The following is a 21736-nucleotide window of genomic DNA, read 5'->3' as shown; positions in this document are numbered from 1 at the left end:
CATCTTATTTGCAGTGCTACAAAACAGAACTGAATAAACAAATGGTTCACAACTGATGAACACAACTGAATTGGTAAACAGTTTATTTCATTTGTTTTGAAAGGAAAATGTCTTGCACGTGCCTCAGTTGCACTCCCCATAATTTAACATAAATCATGCAGGCAGCCTCTAAGTCAATGAACCGCGATCATGACTTAACCCTTCTCCCTTAATTAAAAAGGCTGTTAATTCAGGAGGATATCACTGACTTAGAATCTGATGCATTTCAAATAAAACAATAACAGTCCCATCATTATAGCTTCAATCTATGCAGCTGCTGACTGATTCTTATTATTTTATTGCATTTATTTTCCAATGTCTTGTGCTGTTCCTGCATGGTACTGTGTGAGTGAAAGAAAATTTCACTTGTCTGTCACTTCCATAAATGTTCTCCAGTTAAAAATAAATCAGACAAATAAATAACAAAAATAAAAGTGACCAAAAGTGCAGCTTCACACCATGAAACTGCTCATAAAGGATGTGCTGACAGGTCCTAAGTTACTGAATCCATAAAGGAGACCTTAAAAATAATGTTAACCACTGTGAAGGTAGAAAGCTGTATTTCACTGGGAGCTTTCTTTTCTGTTGTGTTTCAATTTCAGTGCATTAATGCAAGTTGAGGAGTGCTGGAAACAACCTTATAACCTTTGACATACCTCAGATATTCCAAAGGATGCAAAAAGAGTCTGATAACAAGGAAAGTGTCATAAATGTTAAAATACTTCTTCAAAGAAGGTAAATATTCCTTTGCTGCTTTTATTTCACAAATATTCTAGTTTTTTCCACCCCGAGGCCTAGCCTGCAGTGGAAGATTGATTTACCTTAGCTCTATCAGTTTTGCATCATTGAGATACAAAGAACATATTCTGTTGTAGAGCAGATAAATCAATTTTTACTAAGATGGCTGCTTTCACCCTTGGGCTTGTACTGGTTCAATTGCATTAGCCAGTAAAATAAATGAACGTGTTACAATATTAACTGGCAAAATCAGAATCAACGCACTTTGAATTCAGGTGAGAGTTGATACCTAACTATTAAAACCTACCAGAATCTAAATTTGAAAGAATATTTCTTATCCAATCAAGTCTTGAGTTGCACAAAGCAATGTATTGAACCATCAATTATATGAATTAGTGCTTGGCTAAGTAAAGGTTTGCTTGTTTGTTCACCCCAGTGTTGAGCACTTCAAACACAGCTCCTGATGCTGTGGGATGGACACGACTCACCCACAGTGAGGGCAGAGCTCTGATGGTGCTGCTCTCCCTGGGGAAACCAACTCCTCCAGCTGAGGATGCAGCTGTCTCAGCCTGGACTGCTGGGCACTACCAGATCATTAAGCCAGAAGGCCTCGTCCTGAGCAGAGAGGAAGGGAAATAAGAGAACTCCATTGCTCTTGGCCTCCCAGAGACCTTGCCCTTCCAGCCACGCACCGCTCAGGCCGCAGCGCCTCGGCCTCTCTCACTGAGGAACTCCACCTGTGCATCCACTGCCAGGCCCTGCTCTGGCTGGGACTGAGCCTTGGGCACAGAGGGCATTCCTTACCCATCCCATCCACCCTCCTGGCATGCTGCTAGCCCTGGGTGCACCCCTGGGAAATGACTGCAAGCACCTGCCATTCTACCACACTAACCCTCTCCCTCTCTACATCTCTCCACTCATTTTTAAGAAAGAAAATAGCGCTTTAACCAGGCATAGTGTCTGCATTTAAGACAGGCTAATCCATGTCTAAAATCTGCAAGCAAAGTGCTAAATTCAATACAGATAAACAAGTGATAAATACTGTGATAAATTACAGTATAATGTGAATAAATACCTGTGTCTGCATCCTCACAAAATCATTATGACGCTGGATCATCACTGCCTGTTGCTCCTGAACATCACCTAACCTAGAAAGCAAATTACCCGGTGCTGCCTCTGCAGTTGTTTTCCATTTTGCTGATCCAAGGGGGAAAAAAAAATAGAAAACAGAAGACAAAACATCCAGCCAAAACATGACAAAGATAAGTTACTTGCCTTCTAATTTTGCCAAAATCTTCTAGGAAATGAAATCAGAATTCCCTTGTGCTGCATTGCAAACGGAAATGCCACGCTCTGAGAACACTAAATGAATGTTGCACTGCAGCTGAGCAGGACAATAAAAGCATTGTGACAGTCTCAGTGCCCCACCACACAGACTCTTTTCCAGTTATCCTTAAAAGCAGAGACAAGCCAAAAGGAATAATAATATTAATTCTGCTTGACATACATTTCCTACCAGACAACAGACTACTGTGGAAGAATGCCTGGTGACAGATTTTATAGACAAACACAAACCTGGCCCTGCCCAGCAGACCACCCAGATCATTGAACATGATTCTATTGCATGCTCTCTGAAAACATTTGCAGATCAGATCCATTCTGGAAGCAAAATTTTTATGGTTTAAATTCCAGACAGTAAATAAGCCTAATCACAGTTGTCACATAATGGGCCTAATCTATAAAATTCTGTGTTTGTCTAGGGCAGGAACTGGGTCTTGTGCTGATATTAAAGTAAGGACAAGAATCACTATGAACTCACTGATGCCCAACACTCAGTACTCATCTGTGTGCACTACGGAGCAGTGGGACTGCACCCACCACTCCTGTTCCTTGCTTTGTTTTTTTGCTGTAACTACCCAGTATTGGCAGCAGACTCCTGGCACAGCACCAGCCACAGCTTCCTTCCAACACCAGTCATGCTGCCATCCTGATTCTGATGCAGGTCCAGTCACCCTGTGTTTACCATACAGATGGAGTATGCAAAATGGCCTTAAAAGTCATCAGGAGCTCCACCTCTCCTTGTGGCAGCAGCAATACTTGAATATGCCAAATGTAGAAAAAGAAAATCCACAGGAAGCGTCAATAAAGTTGATTAATTTTTAACTTGTTGAGGTTTTTTTTGGTTTTTTTTTTGTCTTCGAGAAATAGAAAATAATTTGAAAACAATCCTGTGTTTATAGCAGAAGAGGGAAACTATCTGCAAACAGTCTAATCAATTTTTCTCCTTATGTGGATATATCCTGGAGCAATGCACACATTCCCAAATCTCAAGATCCCTAACACAATAAGGCATGAGAGCACTCAGAAGAATATCCCAGTACAAGAAAATAAACATTAATTTCTACTCATCTTAAAATATCATATCCACAAATGATGCTTTTTAGGGATGGAATGTAGAGAAAAGCTTCTTACAAAGCATTTAGTTTTATATTTATGAGAATTAATTCTGCAAAGCTCAGCTGATAAGCTCCTGTTAATTATAATGCTTTCTGTGCACGCCTTTCATCTGAGGTTCTGGAAGCACATGGAAAATCTTAATTAGGTCTCAAAACACTACTGTGAAGAAGGCAAATTCTTCTTGCACAGAAGACAAGGTACAGACGGCTTATGTGATTTGCCAAAGGTCACCAAAGGGCTCTGGTGCTACAGGGCACTCAGACAGCAGCAGAGAGGTTCCCTCCCACACCCCACCCCAGGTCACACCTCAGAACCACCACATGACTTGCTCCTGTCCCGCACACAAAGGATTTGCAGTCACAGGCTGTACAGCAGGCCACAGAGGCTGAAGACTTTTTCCCATGGAAGGTGCTCTTCCAGCTTGGGGCAGTTGTGTGAATTGCTCCTCTTTAAACCCAACTGCTCTACACAGACACAACTGTTCATTAAAGCCAAAGCAAACTCTGGCTGATATAATTAAATGTTGTGCCTAGAAGGCTGAAGTATTGTATAGTATCAAAGGTTTAAAATCTCATTTTCAGCACTGCCTGATTACTTAAGCCACTACTATAAAACTATCATGGATAAAATCCCACCTGAAGCTGATTCAATCTTTACTGATATCATGGAAGAGTAGCAAACAATCGATTTACATTTTTCTGTGAATACTTATTTACCTCTACTACAGCTTTGGGTTCTGCACTGGAGCATTTTGCTTGCCAACTTCCTGTAACTTATGCCCAAAACTTCAATCTCCCTCTGCCAATTGTCTGCTTCAACAAATCATAAACATTGAAATATGCTTTCATTTGCTTAAAATGAAGACAGAAATTCAATTGAAAGGATTCATGATAGCTGCAATACAAAAGTGAGGTGAGAAGATGACTAAGTTGCAAAAGAAAAGCTCTATCTCATAAAAAAACACCATAAATAAGGCCAAACATAACTGATTCTTTTAATTGTCAGGTAAAATATATTCAGCTTTCTACACAGACTTGTATTAATGTGTCTAACAGGACAGCAGATGAAGTCACACCATGTGCTCATAAGTAGAATCAGATCCACTCAGACACTCAAAAATCTCTACTTTTCAGGGGTGGTGAGCACACACATCACGAAACCCTTGTGCTCACCAAGAGCAGGTTCTGGTGACAGCACACCTGTCACCAGGATGGAACTTCTCCTGAAATGCTGACATTCACCATGGATCCTGGCTGACAGCTCAGCCTTGGGGCTGAGGGTGGGGTGAAAATCAGCACCCCACAGCCAGTTTATACTCAGCCAGCTTTAGCCTTTACTTAAACCAAAACAAATGGGGAATAACCCTAACCAGTGTAAAACAGAGATTTTTGGAGTTCACTTAAGTTAACAAAATTAATTAAGCATTTATATTCTAGCTTGTATGTGTAGAATTTTAACCTTTTACTTAAGAAACCTCTGCCATGGTACAAAAGGGCATAAGAAAATGCAAATTTCTGAAGCTTCTTGCATAAAGAACAAAACCAGAAAGGACCCAAGATGTAAAGAACCCAGATGAAGAGGCTCCTCTGTCCCTAAGCTTACCGAGACTGACAGACGGTACTCAGGTAAGCACCAAAGGACCATAGGCTCACGCGCGAAGGAGAAAAGTTCAAAAGTTCAACCATGAAGAAGACCACGATCTTCAGCCTCAAGAGACCACCAGAGACCCCTGCAAGACCACCATGGCAAACCATGTATGTCCAGAAGGGCATGGACCTATTTAGCATGGGAGGTGAGGACAGGCAGGGCCAGGGGTTGACTATGCATGGAAAAGTTGTGCGATGTACTGCATATGGAACACCTTTCTAAATAAAAGTGTGGGTCAGACGGAGGATCGGGGCACAAGTTTGGAGAGCGATCTCACTTGGTCCAAGTGCTGGCAATACATACCCACTTCATAACTACCCCATGTTGCGTATCACTTCAAGTGAGGCACTGCTACAAAAACAGAGTACCCAGGATACCCCTGACTCATTAGGCTGAGAGAAGTTCCATTTTTGAGCAGGGAATAGACCACTAACAAATTATTCCACCTCATTTCAGGTTTGGTCATAATTTCAGCTACTTCTTTAATCACTTCTTGATAATAGAAGATACATTTTTATATCATTCTGCTGTTTCACACTAGTCATTAATTTGAAGCTTTTACATTTGTAGCCATCATTTACTACTCAAACAGTATTTGGTGACACACAGAGACTAAAGAGTTGTCAAACAGAATGACACATAGCTTTTAAAAGTTAACAAAGCGGTAAAAGCTTTAAGATTAAAAAAACCCAAATAACCAGCCTTGAAAATAGCATTTGAAAGGTGTAAATGTGGGTGTACTCTGTGCTACCAGAAAAAAAGAAAAAACAAACCTTGAACGAAAACAAATTTTAATACAAGCCTTCAATAAGCCTGATGTGCAGTGCTTCTACTGATAAAAGGCTGAAGTAGCCCCTTTGGTACGTAATAAAAGCTGAGTTAAAATGTTTCCCACAAAGGCGCCATTGACATGAAAACCCCGAGGAGAAAGCAAAGCCCTGGTTCCAAACTAAACCAAGTAAAACCAAGGTCACCCCAGTACTTTCACATACCAAGGGCAAGAAATCTGCAGTTGTGACACCACTATCCCTTTGCTACTACAGAGAAATGGCCACTGCCAGCTCCCCAAAATAATCTGAATTCCACATTATACTTCCCTTGAAATTAGTTAGAGATGTCTCAATTTACTGTTGTGCTCAGAGATAAGCACCACTGAAAAACAACCACAATACTAAGAATATTATGAGTGTGTGTGGGCCCCAAAGGGCACTGCAAATTGGAAGAAAAAAAGAATTCCAGTCTTCTAGCCCTCAGGCATGGGAACAGCTCTCATGAGACAATCTGGACACGCAATTCCAAACTCAGTCAATACTTGGAAAATATACAGAACACACTGATTCCCTGAGCCCACTGGCACAGCCAGTCAGAACCCCTTGTTTACAGCTATTCAGATTGCTAGGAAGCTGCATTAATTTTATATCATGTCCTTTAATTAAATCTTTCTGGCTAACTAGCATTCAATTTTGTCTTCATAAGATGAGTCTTTAATAGATGGCTGTAAATAGAACATGGATTCATTTCCATATAAGAGATCCAAATACACTACCCTTCACTAATGGGAAAAACCAGAAAGCCCCATGTTAACTAACAATTCATCTTTCACAAGCTTGACACACACATTTTAGCAGAACAGTGTCAGTAACAGCTGGAAAAGCAACACCTTGAGAAGAACTTCTGCTCCTGCTCTGTAGGGAAAACTGAACCTAAGATAAGTGAAGAGTTTGGGGCCTTGGGAGTTTTGTTGTTGTTTCTACAGGGCATTTCAAGCTTTATGGTTTCTCTTCATCATTGCAATAACAGGGTTTTGTCTCAGTTCTTCATATCCAATTCAAGTTGTATCTTGGACTTGTATTTCTCAAAGAGTTATGCACTCCCTGGGTCATGTCAGGCAGCAAATCCAGTGGCTTGTCTGTGCTCAGGTTACTCCTTCTGTCACATGCAAGTTATCACCATTGCTAATATACTGCTCATACTCATTTCCTTTAATAAGAACGAATTTTAGCGGTGAAGTGCAAAAGCACAAAGACACTATTGGTCTTAGAAAGGCAATATGGCAACAGATAATTGTATTCACCTTTCATAACATGTTCAAGTTAACATTTAAACTAAAAATCAGAAGGCTTTACATATACTCTTTTCAAAAAGTATTCTACACAACAAAAAAGGGAAGGCTGGTTTCATTTCCAGGCATTGCCTGTTAATGGTTTGAGAACTAAATACCTATTGTGAAATTCTAGCAACGATGTGACTCAATTGTTAAAATGATTGCAACACCATTCAATAATTTGATTGTCTGTAGTGAGAACTGTTAGACACGTAAGAGTCCTGAAAATATGGGACTTGTTTGACCAGGGACCAGGAAGCTTCTCAGAATCTCACCAACTACTTATGAGGGAAGAGCCAAGAATTGAGAAATTCTGACAAATCGCATGTCTCAACTTCTAAAGCCCAAGACCTAGAAGAATTTTAATTTTGGTGCCAAGCCATTTCAGCAGAACACAAGAAAAAACAATGCTTGTGTTTTATTTTTGTATAGTATCAGGGAAAAAAAAGGAATATTAATAAAATTTTTAAGTAACAAATTTGTTTAACAGGCAATCAAGCAAAAGCCAGTCTCAGGTAAATTAAAACATCTTGTGTGAAGAATCAGTACAAGCAGTTAACTTCCACAGAGCATGAATTGTGTGTTTAATACCACAAGGACTCCTAGTGTACCCTGAATATTCAGTAGCAGATCTGGGGGGCAAAGTGCTGCCCATCGCTTGTGTCTTGCCAACATGGTAGTCCTTGCATCGATGACTTGAAACACTTCAAGAATTTTACCCCTTCATGAAAACCAAACTTAGTAACTCCAGAGGAAAAATAAAAAGAAAAAAATATGAAGATAAAGGATTTAAACCAATTTGCAATCTGATACTTCCTGTGCTCATTTAAGACAGGTTCAGAAAAGGCAATTATTATCATTATCAAACCAAGCTTTGGTAAAATCTGATAGGTAAGCTTTCTTAGAGTGGTACATTGATAATTTTCAGTGAAGGCTGCTCCTGAGTTTTCCAAACACAAAATGTAATAGGGAATCACAATGAGCATATTGCCCCCTGTGACGTCCTACACATAAACCAAGGTCTAGAGCTGCTGCTGCTGCTACACCCTCATGTGAAAATGGAAGCTGGCAGCTCAGCCCTCTGAAGCCACTTGGTCTCCCCCTGCTGCAGGCACTGTGCCAGCCAGAGGCAGGAGCCAGGCTCTCTGCTCAGGGCTGTGGCAATGTGGCTCTGGAGCAGGAAATTTGGAGATGACAGGTAAAAGCTCCTAGGGTTTACAGGGAAAGGTGTGTGTATGGAAGTGAAGGAGGTAGGGAGCACAAGGAGAAGGGTATACCTCAGGGTGGAGCTCATGGAGGGTTGGGAAGATAAACAATGTGTAGTTATGGGAACATGGTGCAAAAATGAAAGTTAAAGAAAGAAGGGGAGACATGACTTGTTTCAGGAGTCAGGTGATGCACATGCAGAGCGGGAAGGGTGGAACAGCCAGTTTCTGAAATCAGCATGGGTAAGCAACAGGCAGAGTCAGGACCATCAGGATCCCAGCAGCAGAGCTGCTCATTCCGTCACCTCCACTCATCTCTGCTCTGTAATAGGAAACCTACTCTGTAAAGCAAGTTGTCATCTCAGAAGAGAGGGACATGATTCACTGGAGCACAGCAGTGTGCAGCTGAGCAGAGTCATTCCAGACACAGGGCCCAGACAGAAAACCTCCTGCTGTTCCCAGCTTTACCCCTGCCTGTCTCAGCAGAGGGGACGACTTACCTGACAGGAGAAGCATCACAGCAATGAGAGGCACGGGGCAGGGACCAACACTACCAAAGCAATGGTGAATACGAGCCTTCCCTTACACTTCCAAGCACATGGGAAATGCCCTGCCAAACGTTTCCAATCTTCATTTTGCATGGCAGAGCAAGCAATACAGGTTACATCCCTGTTTTTACCAGCAAGCTGCCACAACTTTCAGGAAAATCCTTGATCTCTTACTTAGTGTCCATGTTACCCCATTTTGTTATTACACACTCCAATGCGCTTTCTTTCTCTGCCACTCATCTTTTTCACTCTTCACTCCTCAAAACAACAATATTGATCACACTACCTTCAAAAGTTAATAAATTGCTCAAAACCAGCAGACAGCACAAAAGAAGCTAAATTCACTCTCTCTTTGCATAGTTTCTTCCTTACTCAAGCTTTTCTAATTTTGACACAGATTATTAATAGGGCTGGTTTAAAGTTTTCCACTCAAAACTGAGATTTTATGGAAAACATTTATTTGATTACAATTAATTTTGCCTGACACCCATTCTCTTCAGTGATTAATAATATATTAATAATCTGTCATCATCAGACTGATATTATCACCCCACCTTTTTTTTTCTGAAATGGAGTTGTGCTGAGCTGTATTTTCACACATTTCTGGGTGAGGACTCTGCATCTTGTACCTGTCTGCTTGGCACCTCAAACCCTGCATCCATCCATGTGGAAGGTTTTCTCAAGTCTATCACCACAGCTGTTTTCCAGTCCACCCAACTGAGACACTCTGCAAAAATGGATGTGCATAAAAGTAATGTAAAATGCAGTAAATTACACTAAAGCAGAAACTACCAGCTTCAGTAGTCCTCAGGTTGATTCCTAACAACCAAAGACAAATGCTTAAGGAAATCTGTCAAATGTTTTTGTTTCCCAAAAAGAGCAAAACACAGATGATCCTATTGGCTTATCTCACTAAGTGGAATTCTCAGGAATGATGCTATTTTGGTTTCATGGATGCACTAGACTAATAGTTGTCAGCAAACTCAGTTAATTAGAAGAGTTTTACGCAGAAGCATACTTTAATATACTTTAACCTACTGCCGACTACTTCAGAGATTAGGTTTTTAGGAAGGCTTTTAAAACAAGTACAAAGCCAAACAAGGATTTTGTCAATGAGTTTACTACACAGCCCTTCGTTACTCAAAAAAAATTTTTTTTCTTCCTTCCCCTCAGATCCTTTGACAGAGAGCAGATGATTTCCTTCACGGAGACATACAAAGAAATTCAATGAGGGCAGCATTCCAGATTGCCTTCCGGACGCAACATGACATCCTCATCACCTCCAGAGGAAACACACGCCAGTGCCGAAATTCCTACTGGAACATGTGCTCCCTCTTCACTTGGAAAAATCCCACAGACCAAAGAGCCTCAGCTGCTGTGTGATACCACATGCCAAAACACAGATAAAGTCTTTGACATCATTCAACCTCCAACAGGAGGAACTCTTTATACAACCACGAGCAGAAGTTTTAAGTAGCAACATTTCTTAAAATGACACTTGAACTGCTCAAAGGTCTTTCTCATCCCATCTTTCCCCACTGATGCTGTCTCTATATGAGCAGCAGAACACCCACTCCCACCCCACCCCTAATGGCCACGCCAGGAAGAAAAGGTGGCATTATAATTTTGTTCTAGTTCTTACAGGCAAAGTACCAGCATAAAATACAGTGATCTGAGAGAAGAGGACGTGCTTACATTTTGAGTCAGTCTGGACAGTACTAAAGAGACAGAATTTGTAGCCTAATCCCTTTTGGAGACTTATAACAAAAGCCGATCGATGGAATGCCCTGCTTTTTCTCAAGGATCATCTCATACAGCAAAGATCAAATGAGATGAAAAAGTTGCTTTGCAGAATAAGTATCAGCAAATTTCAAAGCACTGGAAACACGAAGTGGATTAGAACATGGCCCTATAAAAAGGAGGTCTGAGGTTTAATCTCTGATCTGACAACACCTGGCTATCCACCCTTAAACAATACACTCATCCTTTGTGTTCCACCATCTGTAAAACAGGGGATAGTGCCATCTCATGGGACTGGTTTGAGCTTTAATTACTTACTGCTCACAAAGGACCTCAGCTTCCTCAGCTCTAAGGCACTATTACAACTCTCATCCATAACTACTGTAATTTACAGCCCTTAGCAGGCAATCCCATTAAATACCAGACTATGCCATGTATGTAAAACCCATGAGGGCACACAAACATACAAAAGATTGAGCAAACTATCCAAATTATCTCAGGCTCTGTGACAAAGGAACCTCTGACTGGCCCACAAAGGAAAAGTGTTCATATCTAAATGCTCCAGTAAATCTAACAGGAGTATTCTTGTGCTAAGCACTGGACAAAATTTTAAAAGCTTTCAATACTTCTGAAGAATCCCTTGCCTAAAAAATAGATACAAGCAGAGGTCTTAAAATAGTTTCACCTCTAGATGAAAGAGGGTAACAGCAATAAAATAACAGAGAAACAAGGAGCAAGTGGTTGCATAAAAAGTGCTTCTCTTTTGGAATTGCCATCCTTCCCCTCCAAAAAAAGGCTTCTGGTGATAGATGGGGAAGGAGATGGGGGTGCCTCCATATTACCTCTAATCAACCTTTGGGACTTGATTTTCACATGGAAATAATACAACTCTTACTTACTTACTTATACTTACTTATTTCACAAAATAATAGCTTTATTATAAGCTACTGCAATTATTGCATTTTACAATCCCACCTATCTATTCCCTCCTAGATGACACCAATATGGACATGCAGCAGTGCACTAAAATCCTCAGTACAGAATGCTCTATTTAATAAATTCCCCCAGTTCTGAGAGTCTCTGAAGTTTCAGAAAACCAAATGAGAAAGTTAGACAAAAAAAAAACCCTGATATTATTATTCAGCATTGTATTTCAAGAGAAAGCAAATTGCTTTGAGTTCAGCTTTTCTGTTATGAGCACAGTCTGCTTTCAACACAAAAATACAACTGAAAATGCTAGCAGTGATCATCAGCAATTCATTCCTTTCCATTTATAGTTAAATGCTGCACCCTCTCAATATGCAAATAACTGCTTTTCCACTTCAAATCTCAAATACCAAAGACTGAAAAATCAGTTTTTAAATTGCTTTCAGTGAGATTTACCAAAATTATTGAGGATTCTCATTGACTTCACTTTGCTGACAGGAATGTGATGATCAACATACACTAAGACAAAGCTTCTTGCTGAGAAGCAAAGTTTTCATCCACTCTTGTCAGAGAAGCAAGAGAAAATCCTGTGTCTACAGCAGGCTGGGGATATATGGAAAGACCATAAACATCTGTATCATATTCTCATGGGAATCAGGAGCTGTGAGAGTATCAGCAAATCACCTGTAACTGGGGGTTACTGCAGCCATTAACCATGGAGTGATGAACAAGCAAGAACGACATTTCAACTGTCAGATAAAATGGCTTGCACAGGTTTAATGCTAATATGGGAAAACAAATCAAAGATTATTAGCTAATGAACAGGCTGGCCCACTCCTTCTATCCAGTTGGGGTGTTACATCTGGAGAAGTGGCCAATTAGGTGGGTAAACAACGAGGTGGTTGGGCTCAGCATTTCCCAGAAAAGACCAAGGGTCCTTCCTGGTAGCAAACAGCAAGCAGAGCACGAGCCAGCAGCGTGCTCTGTCAGAGGAGAGAGCAGCAGCAGCAGCCTGGCCTCAGCTGAAGGGCACGGCAGGGATTTCACCTCCTCCTGTTCAGTCAGTGCTTGTTAGGCCATACCTGGGACAGCACTCAGGGAAGGCTTGGACCAGCTGCAGCAAGCCCAGCACAAGCCCCGAGACTGGCAGGGATAATATCCTTTCCCTGGGGGCAGGGACTGTGGGAGCAGGGCTCATCTGCCTTCAGAAAGGGTGGCTTGAGGGACTCCCACAGCAGCTCCAGCAGCACCCATGGGGGTCTTAGAGCACATGGACCAGGCTCCTCACAGAGAGCAAGGTGTTAGGAGGTGTTAGGAGGAGCTGAAAACACACAGCCTTCAGGTCTCTGTTCCTGTGCCAGTGTGGGACTCTGAAGACAAGGGATGACGCAGAGGAATATGGGATGGAGATAATAGAAGATGGGCTGAACACAGAGCAGCACTCAACGAGTGGAACAGAGCAGAGGCCGGCTCCCACCCAGCTGAGGCTGAAAGGCTTCAGCAGACCAACCGCAACAAGCTGACAGCTGCCTGCAGAGCAGCAGGATGGAGGGAAAAGAAAGCTTCCTTCAGTATCAGCACTGTGTGAGAAGCTTAACACTCGTGCCATCTTCTATTTATGACAGTTTCATATAATAAAAAGAAGGTATTAATTTTGGGACTTAAAATAAAATTTAATCTGCAAAGGTCAATAAGCAGTGTCTGATTACAAATTATATAAAGGCCAAAGAGAGCACTGTGTCATTCCTGAGACTTGATTCTCATTCTGTAACCTTTAGAATGACTTTCTGTTCAATCTGAGTAATCACGACCTTTCTCATCAGAAAACTGAGATCAAATTCTTAATCCATTAGGAACTGTCAGAGACCTCTCTCCCCTTCATTGTTACAGTATTTATGTAGGCCACATGAGTGAATAGTCTCAGATGATATTTTGATGTTTGAAGATAAAGACCAAATGGATATTTTTGCAGACACTGTCACTGGGGAACAAAGCTGTGTTAGTATGGTTTTCAGTTAACTTTTATCTGCTTGTCTGGAAAAAAACCAAATTAAATAGAGACTTGTCCATCTATTCTAGAATTAAAATAAATACCTACTATTCCTATTTGTTAATTATATAAGCCACCTTATTTAATAAGGTGTTAATTTATATAATGTTGAACAAAATTCAGTTACAGATCATACACTGCATCACCTCAATATAAGTAACTGTTTTTAGTCCACTTGACAATTGTAAATGCAACTACTTGAACTAAAACAACACAAGGGGAAAATGATTCTGTGTAAATCCTGGGCAACAGCACATGTGGTAACTGTAAAAATGAAGAACTACAAATCCCCTTAACTTCACAGAGAAAATGAGAGGTGGAAGAGGACTTTAATGCAGCTGGAATGTCCTCCCCAGCTCAGCTGTGTGCCCCAGCTGAGTTATCTGTCTGGCTTGCTAATCAATGCACAATGTCACACCTCCAGAGGACATGTCACAACCTCCTAGGGTATTTGTCTGAGACAAGGCAGATGAATCATTCCCCCAAAGATGCCGCCTTCTCTCCCGTGACTTCACAAGCAAAACAACAGCTTAAACAGATGACTTGTTTTAGGCAGCCAATGCCAGGCAAGATAAATCCTACCTGTAGACAACATTATCTCCTAAAACTGTATCTAAATTTCTCTGGGCACATACCCATTGCCATTTATGTGCCCTTTCTTCTGGGTGGCAAGTTAATACTTCATTTCTGCTTAACTCATGCACCAACCAACTGCTTTTATGACACCTTCTGCAAAAGTCTTCTCTCCCATTTCTCTCTTGCCGCTCCTGATGTTTCTTTGGGTTCTTTTGGGTTTTAAAGTTGTGGAAATCTTGTTTAGAATATACTCCTTGAACTGAAAGGATTCTCAAAAACATCTAGAGACATCCACTGCATTGTAAGTTTACTTACAAAATGAAAAACTTCTACATCCAAAAAAGAAATGTGAGCTTTTCTTTACGCATGTTAATTAACTTGTTCTAGCAAAGTTTCACCTCATTTCCCCAATGTAATAAATTATAAAATCATTAGAAATACTGAATTTTACTGGAAGGCAAATACAGTACAAAATACAATCAGTGCAGCAATGAGTACTTGAGAATGCCACTAATCATAAAAAGCTTAGTATCAGTCACAGCTCTTTTCTAAGTAGTACAAAAATGTGGGGAGAGAAATACAGAAGACTCAGGAGAGTGGAGAATGAGGGCTTTTTTAACCTCTTATGATTATGTTCCCTTAATGTACTATTCTTCAATTCAGCCAAAAGTAGAGATGAAAAGACAATTTCTAAAGTTAATGAAAATAAAACCAGCAAACAGTATAAGGTGTTGAATTACTTCAAAATCACCGTGTAAGTTAACTACAGAAATTAACTCATGTGGAACATTTTATGACTAGAAGTGATCAGAACATTGGCAGCTGTTGTTACCCAGTGAATACCAGGAAAACGTAATTATACAAGAGCACAGCTAGAATAAATATCTTCCCTCATAAGTAGGAAAAGGGGAAAGAACGGATGCATGTCTGGTGAAAACTAGAAATTTTGCTGATGTTTATGGGCTAATATTTTTTTGCTTTAAGGGGAGGGAAAAAAGTACAGACTTTAAAGAAGTCTGTATATTAAGGATACATTCCTGTATTAAGGAATATATCCTTAATAAGCAAATACTTTTTAAAATATTAATATTCTCATTATTGTTTTAAACCAAGAAGGCTGTAATTTTGCATTACATTAACCAATGTGACTTGACCCTAAAAAGGCTGTTAAGCAGTGTTGGTGTAAGAAGTGACCTACTTGAGTATTACAGCAACGCAAGGACTTGCAACAATATTAGATGTAAATAAGAGAACAATTCATTGCTCTCAAGCTACTGCCTACCTAGTCACACAGCATTTCCTCAAGCATTCCTGCCATTAAGCATGTACAAAAGAGCTGAAACAACCTTCCTTTTCACTGGGCCGAGGAAAGCATTTCAAAAATGTCTTTTGCTGGTCCCACTGCACAGTTGCTGTCCTGACACCAAGGGCAGCTTGATGAACCAAAGGCAGGTTTGCCTGGGCTTTGCACAGAGCTTCCTCCTCATGAGCAGGCACAAAATTATATCCCATATGTCAGACTGCATGGGCAGAACCTGGCAAAGGCTGATCTTCATAGGTGTGTTAGTAATCATGGCAAACGAGCTCCATTTCTTTTAAAAAAAACCAACCAAACTAAAAAAGGGCCGAGTTCAGAACTGAGAGAGAAATTCAGTATCTGGTTTTTCATCTCTGTTTTGGGGGAGCCAGCAGGAACTACTGATTTTAGCAGATACTCTAATTTTGCAGCAGATATTCTAATCTGTACTCGTGATGTAGCTGATTTCTCTAAAAGAAAGATACTATTTGAAGTGAAGGAACAGAACACGATGGCTTTGTTTACTGTGCTCTGCACAACTTCAACTGTGGAACTTCAGTTCTCTCCTGGAGCCTCCCTCTCATCCAGAGGAACACAAAGGTCAAACAAGGTACGTTCTGCAGTTCTCAATCAACTTCCTCGGCAGTGCCTGGAGCTGAGTTTGATCACTGAGAAGGAACAGCTGAGTGACCTGAGCCACAGAACAAACATTCCCTACCTCTGGAAAAGCCTTTTGTCAGGAGCTGTGGGAGCTTCTCAGCAAAGGCTGTGCCAGCTCTTCCTCCTCTACAATAGCAATGACCACTTGATGACTGCAATTACAGGTCACATTTCTATTTCTTACTTACTCAACCATGGTATATCAGTTTCCAATTTATCACTGAATTTCCACCTTTGTGTACCATTATTTTTAAAACATAAGTCGGAATTTAAATGCTAAAGAGCAAAGTTTAAAAACCAAAGCAAAAAAACCAAAACCAAACCATCCCTTAACAGCAGGAAAGGGAGAGGTAAAGAAAAACAATCCATCATATATTGCATTTTACATTAAACAGCAAAATACACAAACTCACTGGAGTAAAGGTGAGAGAAGATGGAAGATGCGGTAGTCCTTCTAGAAAGTAAAACTTAAAAGCTTTTTGAGCTATTCTACTTTATAATTTAGCTCATAGTTAAAAGAACAGATGAAAATTGCTGCATTCTCCTTCATTTCCCAAATGTTCCTCATTGACTAACAGAAGGTTTATCTCTATGTTCATAAGCACAGGCTCCTTAACAAAGCCCAAAAGTGAGACTGACAACAGTTGTCCACACAGTGAGCTTATTAAATTCTGATTCAGTAAAAGCAAACACAGGAATAAATTCAGGAAAGCTGTTATTCACACTGCTATTAATGAAAACAGTCCCACAAATAACACTGCTTGACATTTAACAAATCCAGTCCTCTCCCTGTAGAATCATCCATTGAACAAAATACATTTAAAGGCCTATTTTAAAACCTCTGAGGGGAATGAAATACATTATTTTTGCTGTTAGCAAGATTAATTAGTATTTATTTATTTTAAAAAACAATAAACTACTGTGAACTCTAATCTGGGAAAAGCAATGCTCCTGAAGAGCTGAAAACTAAACATTCATCAACTTGAGTTAAGTAACTCCACTACTGAAGAAATGGATTGAGAAAGATCTTTTTGTCCTCTTTTCCTATAGCCTACAAATAAGGAAAGTGTAGGAATATAGCTGGGCAAGCTTGAACAATGCCCTAATAAATATTCATACAGCATTTGTGCTGCAGTACAGAGTTTACAAGGAGCGAAACTACACAGCTGCATATACCTGTCACAAACCTTGACAACTGTTCTCTTTTAAACCTTAAATTGACAGAGGTGTTTATAGTGTATATTACTACATTTAACAAATAAAAAAGATAATCATCTATTAGCATGGTATCAGAAAGGTAATACTCAGAAAAGATGAAAAGAGCTGATGTATCGAACAGAAACATCTTAGTACAAAGAAATCTGCAGCAAATTTTAATAAAGAAAACAAACAAATATAATGTTAAACTTATGGTTTTCCAGTTAATATGAAGTATGTTTCAAAGATGTATATTTTCATTTTTATACAAGTTTATATATTTAAAATTAGCAAATTTTCCTCCATAAATCTACTGTTAATTCTATTATTTGAGTACTTAATTGAACTGGGCAGCAGGAAACAGCATCTAAACCAGTCACTATTCATACTTATAAAACACAATTTTTCCATGAATCGCCTCTGCTGAGTTCCCAAACTAAAACAGAAAACTTTATTTCATTAATGCTGGCAAACTGCCATGCCCTCTCAACTTTCCAAAATTTAAACTACTAATATGGAAACAAACAAACAAAAATAAGTAACACACAATAAACCAAAATTATATTCAGTTTTACAATAAAAAATGTTACAGGTCGTGACCAAAAAACTATCCTTTAAAGCCCACACTATAATTTACTGGAACAGTGAAAAATCAAAGCTGTTCCTTACATAAAGCTGTGTGGTAACACCAGGAATAAGAGGTTTAATATTTGCTAACACTTCAAAACATCTTCCTGTGCTGGAATATGCTGCTCCCTCCCATATCCATTTTCTCTTCTTTCTCTAGGATTCAATTATGCTAATTAAAAAGAAAAACTACTCACAAATCATTACAAATGTATGTGCAGAATGCACAGAATTATCCTCTCCTTGCACTGAGCTATTTCCCACCCCTCCCAAACCATCTTCTGGCACCTGGGGAAACCCACCTTTAAAAATAAAATTTCTCACATTTCCCTCAGGTAACACATCTCTATCGCAGCTTTTTGTTTTCCATTTCCTACCAAAAAGTAATCACCAAGCTTCATTCAGTTCAGCTGCTTTCCCAGTTCCACACCCCAATAGAACAGGAAGGGCAAGAACACAAAGAAATAGGATACAAAAAGTGCATCACACTAAGACAGCAGGACATCGTATTTTTAGGAGCCAATTTAATTAACCTCACACCCCAAAAACTGAAGTCAAACTGCTATTCTAGTAAGGAGGCATTTTCTTACATTTACATATAGATATAAAAGTAATGTTATTTTCATCATGACTTTTCAAGAAGCTGTATGTGACACGGATAAAACATCAGAAACAAGAACATTAGCAACCTCAAAGCAAGTAACAAAAAAAATCCAAGAAACTTCTTTTTACTGTGCTCTCCCTATTCCTCCCTCAGCAATTCATTTAATTTTCATTTTTCTGTTTTTTTTAAAACATACTTCTCTCTCCTAGGACTGGGTAACCTTTAAACAGATCTCCAGCACAAGTGAAACGGGAACACGCCTGACTGACTATTCAAGAGAAAAAGTGGAGCTATAATTTACAGAGCACTGTCTAATGCACAAAGTAAACTGGGCAAAGACAGAAAAAATACCACTGTTTATTTTGTGGTTGCCTTCTGATAAATATAAAGGGCAAAGGCTGAAAGCTACCAGTTGGAAGGTGACTTACAGTGTGTTAAATGTTACTGAGGAGAAATAAAAGTTTTCATCAGTTTGGTCTGAAACATGACTGGCTTCCTAGGTTTTGCAGTAGCTGAGGAAAACCATGGCTAAGTCATGTCTGTCTCAGCCCATCCAGCCAGTGAGGCTCCACATGGAATCCACGCCACATGTTGTGACCAGGACACTTTTCCAAAGTCACTTGGCAATTCCTGAGAAACCAAAGTGTTTTATAGAGAAAAGCCAAGCCCAGTTTTCAAATCTGCCTAACAACCAATTTCCCATGGAAGCAAACTTGCCCAGTGTCATCCAGCAGCCAGAAAGCACTTCTAGTGGTGCCTCAGCCTAGGACAGGCACATCCTCCCAGTCCCAAGCTGGACTCAGCAGCTCCTCAAGGGAGAGTACCCTCAGTCCCTGAGCATGGAGAACTCCAGCTTGAAACTATTCAAAATAAACACTGGAATTATTGCATTACATTCTCCTCAGACTACTTTTGTTCTAAAATGGAACAGCTACTTATTTTCTGTTTGGATATTTTGGTGGGTTTTTCATTTTTGTTCCCTCTTGCCTAAAGACTGGGTTTTCCTGTATTCCAGAAGGTTGCATGCACATAACTATATGCAAGTCTCCATGTGTAATTTTTATTTTATTTAAGTTTTTATAATTTTATTTTATAAATATTTTTGAATCTATTATTTACAGTTATATATTCTGTATACCCATAGGGATGGGTGCTGTTTGCAGGTAAGATATACACAGAGATGATACAGGTAGATATAACAAAATGTTCTGTATATTTTTCCTTCTCCCTCCTAGAATGAAACATTTGTAATTCATCTGGGCAACAATACTACTTATCCAACTCAAGGCAGTGGAGCAGGAAATCAAGCCAAGGTGGGAGTTATTTACTTTTTAGAACCTTTTTTCCAATGTATAGCATGTGTTTCATTGTTGAAGTTTTTCTGAGATAGAGTGACATTAAGGATTAAAAAGTATATTGCAGCAAAATATAGTCTGGAACATTTTGTTCGCTTTGGTATTTGAATGGTGTAAGTATTACAGACACTTGTGTGTGTCATGGAAGAGTTGGCATTTTTGCTTGTATGCACAAGCATAAAGGTGAATGTCAGTGCAATGGATGCATTTACTTAAAAATAAGTAAATACCAAGAACACAAGGCTTCTCTCTCACTGACTGCCTTCACTGTGCACACTGGATTAATGTAGAGCACATTTGGCTGGTTAGAGATTTTACTTTCCTTAAGCCATTAGCAAAGAAATAGCATGAGAAAGGATTTTTAGACAAAGCTTTTAGTGACTGCAGCAAGCAGTCAGGCAGGAAGCAGCAAAGAGAGCTGAGCCAATGAGACAAAGTTTTATCAGACTTCTACCCTTCCCTGCCCTTCCCTAGGCAGACCTGGGTGATACACGCTGCAATTAATTGAAAGAATATTTTGTTTTATATTTTGAAACGTAAAAAAAAAAAAGAAAACTTAAAAGGAGAAAAGAGAAAAAAAAAAAAGATTGAGTTCTAAAATGGTTCAGCCTCATTTCCTCTACCAATTTTGCATTTCTTTTTGTCACCTCCTGGTTGCCTTTTTACCCCTTCACAAAATAAAATTCGATCCAGCTAATACAGCACAGCTGTGGAAAAGATTCCACTGCCACCAAGATAAAGAGCTTCCCTGAGTTCATTCTGCAGGTTTGCCTCTGGCACATTGTGTGGTCTGACTACCTCAAGAGGCTCAGGCCCTCTGAGACAATAACCTGACATTTCACTGCACTTTACTCCCTTTGAACCCAAGATACAGCATTTGTCTGTATTTATCTTTGAAAATAAGGCCTGAAAAATAAATTCCTGACAATTATGTTCAAATTACAGCTGATCTGCAATCAGCTCCTTGGAGCTACTTTGGGGTAAATAATCCCCAGTCTTCTTCCTGCCCAAACACACAGGCATTTGGCACAGCTTCCATCATCCATTGCCTTCACTCTGCCAGCCTCTTTCATCTCCTCCCTGCCTTCCCTCTCGCCCACCTTTTCCTGGCCTCTGTTGCAGTTCCTGATTCCTGGTTTCGTTTTCAAGTGACCCCTCAGCTCTGCCTTTCCTTTGAAAGGGAGCCTGCAGGGGCAGCTGCCTGCAGGCTAATGGCACTGGGCTAGAGACCTGCCGATTTTTGGTGCTCAAGTTACTCATGTCTCAGTGCAAGGGAGGCTCTCCTTTTTCTAAAAGAAACCATCAGTTATGTCACAACCTCTGGAAAGCAGAATCACTTCATCTTTGCTGGCAGGAATACAGCTGTAGCAGCATGAAAAGGGAAGAAAAATGTCTTTTCCCAAGGAAAGTGACTTTTCCTTGTGGTGACTATCTCACCACTAACGCTGTTTTCCTCAGGATAAAAAGTGAAGCACAGACTTTGGACTGCAGTATAAAATGGAACAGTGCTCTTTCCAGACACAGAAGGCTTCTTCCTGCCCGAGGTAACAGCAGCCTCTGGACCATGAGCCAAGTGGGAATAGTGCCCTTCTAGCAGCATCACACTCTGAATCATACCACTGATAACAACGTGATACTCAACACAAAATCAAGGGGTTTAATGGTCCCATATGCAATCTAAGCTCCCACCATTTTATATATGTAATTTTGTAATCAAATGAATGTAAAAAAGCTTTTATGGACAGTTCAATACCTTCTGTGGTCATGCATATACTCACAAATTCAGGCACATGCAGTTTCACTCTCTCCTACATTGTACTACAACATCCATGGATAATGGAACACTACCAAGATAAGAAAAAAAAACCAACTTTTACTTAGTATCTAGACTAAGACTACCCTAAATTGTCTTGTATTAAAACAATTACTCAAGTCATTCAACCGCCCTGCTCAGTGTTAGGTTTT

At 39.9% G+C, this 21736-nt stretch overlaps 1 protein-coding gene across 10 annotated transcripts in view; it reads right to left on the bottom strand.

Annotated features, from left to right (window-relative positions):
• PLCB4 (phospholipase C beta 4) overlaps positions 1-21736 on the bottom strand; it is a 186400-nt gene that overhangs the window by 130353 nt on the left and 34311 nt on the right. For 3 of the 10 annotated variants that reach the window (XM_030268791.4, XM_072927410.1, XM_072927411.1), the window contains one exon: positions 21550-21615. The exons of the other annotated variants lie outside the window; for them this stretch is intronic. The gene's annotated coding sequence lies outside the window, so the exon portion shown is untranslated. The remainder of the gene's footprint in view (positions 1-21549; positions 21616-21736) is intronic. 10 annotated transcript variants of the gene reach the window in all.

Source organism: Taeniopygia guttata, chromosome 3, assembly GCF_048771995.1.
Source record: "Taeniopygia guttata chromosome 3, bTaeGut7.mat, whole genome shotgun sequence".
Taxonomy (NCBI): domain Eukaryota; kingdom Metazoa; phylum Chordata; class Aves; order Passeriformes; family Estrildidae; genus Taeniopygia; species Taeniopygia guttata.
Note: the sequence above shows the minus strand (reverse complement) of the source record. Positions and strands in the feature narration are given on the sequence as shown.